Below are 8,490 nucleotides of genomic sequence, written 5' to 3'. Positions count from 1 at the left end.
AGGGAAACTTTGAATTGTATATTTCATCATGTAGTAGTAATCTACATCACCAGGTGCACTAGAACACTTGTCAGATGAAGCTACCTCAAATCAATAAAATTTGAGTACCCGCTAGTAACTTTCGCAAGCATATAGGACCACTCGTAAATGGTAAAAAAATGAGATGGACTTTTGTACCTTGGGTGTTGCACATGCAGCCTGATGAACAATAAAATAAAAACCAGTGAAACAATTCTTAAACTTTTGATTATTTTATTATGATGAACATGGTTGAGTCTTCTACCTCTTGTGAAGTTTCAAGAGAAAATGACATGTGGTGCTCTAAAAAAGCAAAATCGGTGCTTTGAAATGCAATTTTAAAGAATTATCGAGGTCTATTTTTTCATCTAGATCACCATGGATGTCATTTTTCCACATAAATTCACACGTATGTAGAACGCAACCATGTTTGATGCTAAAATATTTTCTCGGTTTTAGAGTTCACCTGGTTGCATTTGAGAAAATATGATATCTTGTAAATGGAAAAGGCCAATCTCTAGACCATACTTAGAACAGATTATCAAGTTGCTTCTCTTCCTTGTTCGGTTCATGGTACCCGACCATTGAAAGAGACTGGGAGAGGGGCATTGCCCCCCTATGTTTGAGAAACTTATTCATAGATCCTTCAAATTTACATATGAAACTGGAAAATATTCTACTTGTTCCCACCTAAAGCTTAGCAATTTGTGTTTGCCTTGCCCTTTTATTTGGTTCCTGGCTCTGTCATGGTCCCAAATCCAAAGAACCCCATAGAACACAAGCTCCAATTGCCTTCCAACACATACATCCTTCAAACAAATCACCTCACCAAAGCAGCTCGTTTCCTCACTCTCCAACATAGGCATGCTTCCATGATTTGTTGGTTAGCTCACCAGCCACACCTAGGATGTCGTCTTTCACGGGTTCACGGTTCAGCTCACTGATGACGAAGCCCCGCTCATGTTGAGCGTACATGGCGTGTTTGTTGTGACCAAAAGTAGAGTATTCTACACTCATACCACTAGCTTGTCTTGCAATGCAGAGCTCAGATTGGAGCAGAATCCGGGCCAAAAACTTACTGCCTACAATCCCTAGAAATTAACTCATAACTACCCCAAAATTACCACAGGTGAAAATATACAAAATATGATCAGATAACACAATAAAAATTTAAATTAGTGCTTAACGATATGATAAAATGGGTAATATATAGAAATAAAAATATTAGTACAAATAATAAATAAGAATGCAAAAGTGTACAAACTATTGTTGCAAGCATCTATGAAGAAAATCTCTTCATCTTCTATTTCCACAACATAAATGAAGTTAATATAATGCACCAAATTAAGTCACTCAATACATAAACATAATTTTTAGTCTTTTTACAATCAACTAGCAAAGTGCCCCCCTCAACGCGCGGGCTAGGATTTTGCAAATGTAATTTACATAGTCAATTTTTAGCCTTTTATGTTGAAAACATATTGCTTCATCTGTGTAAATAATAATTGGGACTGAATTTGGGGTCATTTACAAAATGATCTTTTTGCAAACATAATCCCGCCTTTGGATTATCTTTTGGGAAATATATATATCAATACATGTTGTATTGGTAACTCAAGAGCTTTTCATATTAATGCATAAAAAAATTTTGGATGGGTTGTTTGATTATGCCATGGATATTTTGAGAGAGTAGCATTCACAATGCTTTCTCAACCGAAGAATCACTTTCAGTTATATTTAGCTTTAAGGAATCGAAAGGGGAAATCAAACAAAAGATACATAAGTCCTCCATGTAAAATACCAGCAAGTATATACCATCCTAAATTTTGAAAGAAAAAAATTGCAGTGACCATATAATTAGAAATACAATCCTATAGATAATGAAGTAAAGAGATTAAAAAAATCAAATCATGATTATGGCCTCCACTCTATATCTGCATCAATTCAAAATTAGGCTAGTGGAGATCATCGAAAAAGGGGGATCCATCCACATGGACTTTCTGTTTAGATAACTAAACATTGAAGTCCTTCAAGATGCTCTAGATAATGATTTGGATAATCTTCCTTAATTATTAGAACATTTGTGTATAATTTTTTGATCATGTATATGAAAAATGTTAATCAAGCACTTGAAAATTGTTGATGTGTATAGAAAAAAAGTTGACCATGTGTTTAAAAAATGTTAATACTGGATTTGGAAAATGTTAATCAATGATTTCCAAAAAAATGTTTAACGTGCATAGAAAAAATGTTCACCATGTATTAGGAAATGTTAATCACACATTTAAAAAATATAGAAAATGTGTATAGAAAATTGTTGAAAATGTTTTTAAAAATGTTAAATTTGTATTGAAAAAATATTGAATATGTATTAGATGGGTGTTAGGATCTAGCCACACCTAATGCAAGTTTTTTTTCGTGAGAAATAAGCCTTATATGTCATACACAATATATATTTTTTGCAAAATTCCCTTAGTATAAGCCACAACATGGCTAAGAATTTGAGGATCTAAGGCAAGAAATATGCGGCAAAAATGACGGCAAAATTAGTCACCAACCAAACAGACCCTAAAAAATCTCCAAGGTCATATCAGATACTCTAGACTAGCACACGCACAAAAGCTCAAAGGCTAACAAACTGGGGCGCCCCTATATCTCACCTTGAGCGAGATGAGGGAACGCTCGCTGAAGGGGAGACCACGATGGGCCAGCCCAGGAGCGCGGGAGACCACAACCTCCTTTTCTGTTTCTTTACATATTCTATTTTAGTTTTTTCTTTATTTTTCCAATTTTTTCATACTTGGAATATTCTAAATAGATACTTTAAAAAAATCTATTTTTTTCAAATATTGACCAAGCATGTGAAATTTTATAAATTTGTATATATTAAAAAGGTTAAGCAATCATTTGATTTTTTTTCAAAAAAGTATTTGAAAAATGTTAATCAAGCATTTGAAAAATGTTAAATGTGTACAAAAAAGGTTGAAAATGTATTTAAAATGATGATTTTTTATCATGTATATAAAAATGTTAATCAAGCATTTCATAAAATGTTGAACAAGTAGCTAAAAAGTGTTTATCAAGCATTCGAATTTTCTAAAATGTGAATAGAACAAATGTTGACCATGTATTAAAAAATCATGGTTTTTTTTGATCAGGTATATGAAAAATGTTAATCAATCATTTGAAAAAATGTTCAACAAGTATTTGAAAAATGTTAAACATTTCAGAAAAGTTGATGTGTATAGAAAAAATGCCGACCATGTGTTTAAAAAAAATGTTAATATTGCATTTGGAAGATGTTAATCAATGATTTAAAAAATGTTTAACATGCATAGAAAAAATGTTGACCATGGACTAGCAAAAGTAAATCTTGTATCTGGAAAATGTTAATCAAGCATTTAAAAAATAAAAAATATGTATAGAAAAAGTGTTGACCATGTTTTAGAAAAATGTTAAATTTGTATTGAAAATATATTGAACATGCATTAGAAAAATGTTGTTGACATATGCAAAAAATGTAGAATGAAAACCAAAAGAGACAAAGAAAACCAAAGAATTGGAAAAAGGAAAAATAAACAAAATAAACCAAAGAAAAAAGAAAAAGAAAACTGACGAAAGAAATGCAAAAAAGAATGAAAGAAACGGAGAAAAAAGAAAAAAGAAGAGAAAACCCCGAACGAATCTGAATAAGACAGAAAAAACGGTGGATAAATTTGGCTCTTTTACCTTAAGTAGGTCGTGCCTTTAAAGTTCATCCTGAACTCAACCGAGTGTTCGTGGCTAGTGTCGCTATAAACTATCTGGCACACTGAGGTTCAAACCCCTTTTCCCACTATTTCATGTATTAAGTGGACCGGCCCAATTGCTACGCGAGAATTCTTCAGCGAGAGGTTCTTTCCAACTCGCTTAATGCGAGACACAACAAAATCGAGATCGCAGAACCGAGAGTACTCCTTCAAAGATCACTTTGACCTTTCCAGATTGCGACAAGTGACATATTTTCTTTTTTCGTAGATCCGTTTATTTAAAACATTGTATCTCTTAAATCGTGTCCAAATCTCGAAACATTTTCATCATTGGACTCCTCACGTCGAGATCTTAAAAATTAGATCCCATGTCAATAGGTTTTGATGAACTTTTTTATCCAAAAAAAACAGACGAAGAAAACTGAAGCAGGAGCATGTTTTCTTTCTTTTCGAAAAAAGGCACGACTGTGCCTCTCGCAGAAGTAAATCCATGCCTCCATGAGAACTAAACCATACCTCTCGCGGAAGGAAACAAAAAAAACGCGTTTTTTTCGGTTTCCAGAGGCACGGCTGTGCCTCCCGCGAAAGCAAATCCGTGTCTTTCTGGAAGCAAAACTGTGCCTCTCGCGAAAGAAAGAAAAAAAGAAAACACGTTTTTTTTTTCAAGAGGCACGGCTGTGCCTCCCGTGGAAAAGAAACGCATTTTTTCGTTCCCGAGAGGCACGGCCGTGCCTCTCGCGAAAGAAAAATAAAGAAACGTGTTTTTTCCGTTTTCGAAAGGCATGACCGTGCCTCTCGTGGAAGGAAAAATAAAAGAAAACACGTTGTTTTTTTCGTTCCCGAGAGACACTCCCATGCCTCTCGCAAAAGCAAAATCTTGCCTCTTGCGGAAACAAAAAAAACATGCTTTTTCGCACAATTTTTTTTCATCCAAAAGCTAAGAAAAATCGGTGAAAACCAAAAAAAAATGTAAAAACTGGTATAAAAAGCTGAAAACGCATGTGAAAAAATGAACAAAATCCGAAAGGAGCGTCCAAAGTGTGACATGTGACAGCGGCCGAGAGTGCACCAGTTCATCCCCAAATAATCGTCGAGAGGCTCCCGAAGAAGCGCTCGTCAACTTTTTGCTCTAAACTGGCACATCCCGACGAAAAAGAATTAGAAATGGATCGTTGTGTGACAAAGGCCAGACGGCCCAAGACAAAAAGAGGTTACATGAAAATCTGTCCCTGGTCAGCAAACCGGAATGATGCAAAAACGCTAATTGTGGCGTTATAATCGCGAGCTACAGGCTGTAGTTAATTGAGGTACTGTAAAAAAAGAGAAAAGTATACTTTTCATCCCTTAATTCTTGGCGAAATCTAAATTTGGTTCCTCAACTTCAAAACCGGACAATTTGCGCCCTTAACTACTGAAACCGGCCAAGATTCATCCCTGGTCACGGTTTTGACCGGTTTTGGTGCTGTCCCAACCCGGTTTTGACCGTGCCGACTCAAATTCGCATACCTTTTCCAAGTCCGTTTAATGTTTTCAAATTCGGGTATTATTTTCAAATACGTGAACTTTTTAAAATTTTGTGTACTTTTCCAAATCTGCATACTTTTTCCAAGTTCACGTACTTTTTTTTAAATCCACGTACTTCTTTAAAGTTCCTGTGGTTTTTTTAAAATTCATGTAATTTTTAAAAATTGACATACTTATTCCTATTCACGTATATTTTTTTGTGTTTGAAAATTTTATGTGAAATTGAAACGTATGCGGATTTGAATATCTTCGCGAATTAGAAAAAAATGTGTGGATTTGAAAATTTATGTCAACTTGAAACAAGTATGTGAATTTCAAACAAAGTTCATGGATTGGAAAGGAACACGGATTTGAAAAAAATACACGAACTTTAAAAAGTATGCGGATTTGAAACAAGTACGCGAATTTTAAAAACAGATAGATTTGAAAAAAAAAACTACTTGGATTCGATAAAATTACACGAAGTTGAAAAAAATACACTGATTTGAGAAAATTACGCAAATTAAAAAAATCATGGATTTGAAAAAGTACACAAATTTCAAAATAGTTCACAGATTTGAAAAAGGTATGTTTATTTTTGAAAAAAATGCACGACCTTGAAAAACTATGTGGATTTGAAAAGAGTATGTGAATTTTAAAAAGTTCACGGATATGAAAAAATTACGCGAATTTTAGTCGGCACCGGTCAAAACCGGGGTCAGTCAGCACCAAAACCGGTCAAAATCGAGACCAGGGACAAATCTTGTCCGGTTTCGTTAGTTGGGGGTGCAAGTTGTCCGGTTTCGGAGTTGAGGGACCAAATTTAGACTTCACCAAAAGTTGAGGGACGAAAAATATACTTTTCTCTAAAAAAAATACTGAGATTTAACTAATTCTAGTCACATGAGAATGAGCAAATCCGTAAATATAAACTCATAGTTATTTGAGCACCTTAAAACGATCTGAGCATTGTGCGATTAAAATGTATGTCTCACATAAGTCGTGTGACTAGTAGTGTGTTTATCTCTATATATCCTATGAGTATAGATTTCATTCGAGCAATGGAACTGGGTGCTGTGCTCCGCTGCATGTTGACTGAAAATAAATATGGAAAACTCGATCAATCTGTCTCGCGGTACGCTTATAGTTGGACAATTGAATTGACGCACTTTCCCCACTTGCATTTATTTCTGGATTTATTTCAGGATTTTCGGCGATGCGTATTTAGTGGGAGGAGACGTTTCCGTCGATGACGAGATGCCTACGGTGATTTCGTAAAGTTCAAGATGATATGCCGGCTCAGCCTTTCGAAGATGCTCATAGGGGTAGGATATGCGTGTGTGCGTTCATAGAGATAAGTGTATGTGCGTGTATATGAGCGATTGTGTTTGTCCTGTTCAAAAAAAAGTATATGCTTGCGCTAAAATAGTACGGCTGCAGCTAACGGCGTCTTATTTGCGCAAACAGGTCGGAGCCGGTTTACACGAGGCGCGATAAGCGACAGATCAACCAAACGCGTTTGTCCTTTGTACTGACGTGGACTAGTGGCCGTCGTCGTCACTCCGGGCTCGCACGAGCCACCGCGTCGTCGCCACACCACGGCTCCGCAGCCTTGCCGCCGAAGCATCTTCTGTCGAGACAACGGGCCGGGCAAGGTGGCGCGGTGGCGCGGAAGCGGAGCGGCAATGTTTGACCTGACCCGATCCCCTCCTCCTCCAGCGCACGCCTCCTCTGTCGCCCGTCGTGCGAGGTCCATTCCACCTTGCGTTGTAACATGGCGGCATGGCCGGGGGGCGACACGACAGCAAGGCGCCAACTGGCTCACGGGCCCCACGAGCGCGTTTGGACCAGGACCCCGTCGCCAGAGGCCCAGAATACCAGTAGTGCACGTAAAATACTGCCGCCGTTCCTTCTTGATGTCAGCAATGATTGCCATGTAGTAGGAGTACATGTTGCTCTCCATGCAAAAATAAAAACAAAATAAAAAATCGTACATGTTGCTCGGTCATACGACCTTGTAGGGAGTATAAGCGTTAATTAAGGCCGGAGTGCATGCATCTACCGATCCACGTGTATGCATGTAGAGACGGTATGCTCTGTATGTATTTCGCAAAAAAAAAATGCTCTGTATCTGTATGTGCGTACATTCCTCGAAATATCTTAATTCCGAGTAGCTTGCCGCACTGAGCAACGTACGTGGGCGACATTTCCACGTCCGCCAGCTATATATACAGCCCACAGGAACCTCTCGCCCTCTCACTTTTAATCCCGTCTCATCATCTGTCTCCCGTTGTTTGCTAGCCACTTGCGACGACTCCAAAACCTCATCACCAAGGAAAAAGAGAAGTCGCCGTCGCCGTCCTCGACCGATCCGATGGAGTCCGAGAAGGCGTCGCGGCCGGCGTCGCTCCTGGGGACGCTCCGGACGGCGGTGAAGAAGGTGCGGTTCCTGCTCTCCTTCAGCGCCACGCGGTGGATCATCAACTCCATCGCCGGCCGCCGGAGCGCGCCCGGCGCGACGGCGCCGCTCCGCCTCAGCTTCGGGTCCAGGCGGCCGGGCCTGCTCGACGCGGAGGACGACGACGACGGCTCCCCCGCGTCCACCACCGGGCCGTCCAGGACGGTGAGCCTCGGGTCGGGCGGCGTGTCGCGGACGAGCAGCGCGGTGGCGGCGTCAGAGTACTCGCGGTCCGCGTCGTCGGGCGCGACGTCGTCGTCGAGCGGGGGGTCGTCGCCGGCCGGGGACGACGACATCGACCGGCGCGCGGAGCAGTTCATCGCCAACTTCTACAAGCACATCCAGATGGAGCGGCAGGGGTCGCTGCAGCTGCGGTACTGCCGGGTCGACAGCCTGCAGGAGAGGTCGCCTACCCGCAGGGTTTCTTGACCGATTTGATCCCCCGGATATGCATTGCGATTCTTGTTCATTTCGTGTCAAAACAGGTGTGTGTATGTGGATTTAGATGGGTGTTTTTTCGTTCCATCATTTCTGCGCGTCTTCTAGGATATTAATTTGTTCTGTATTTCTGTAAGATCGAGATTACAGAGTGCGAGTAGAAATAAACAGAGTTCTTTGAGAACTTGGGGGAGAATCGAGTACTCTCCTCAACATTGAGAAATATCTTAGTATGTACTACATCATTCACAGAATCTGAGGAGAATAGGCTGAATAGCAGGCCTTGATATGCAGCCCTTCTATCTTTTTACAACAGCAACTGTA

Source organism: Triticum urartu, chromosome 1 (assembly GCF_003073215.2).
Source record: "Triticum urartu cultivar G1812 chromosome 1, Tu2.1, whole genome shotgun sequence".
In the NCBI taxonomy this organism is placed as follows: Eukaryota; Viridiplantae; Streptophyta; class Magnoliopsida; order Poales; family Poaceae; genus Triticum; species Triticum urartu.
Note: the sequence above shows the minus strand (reverse complement) of the source record.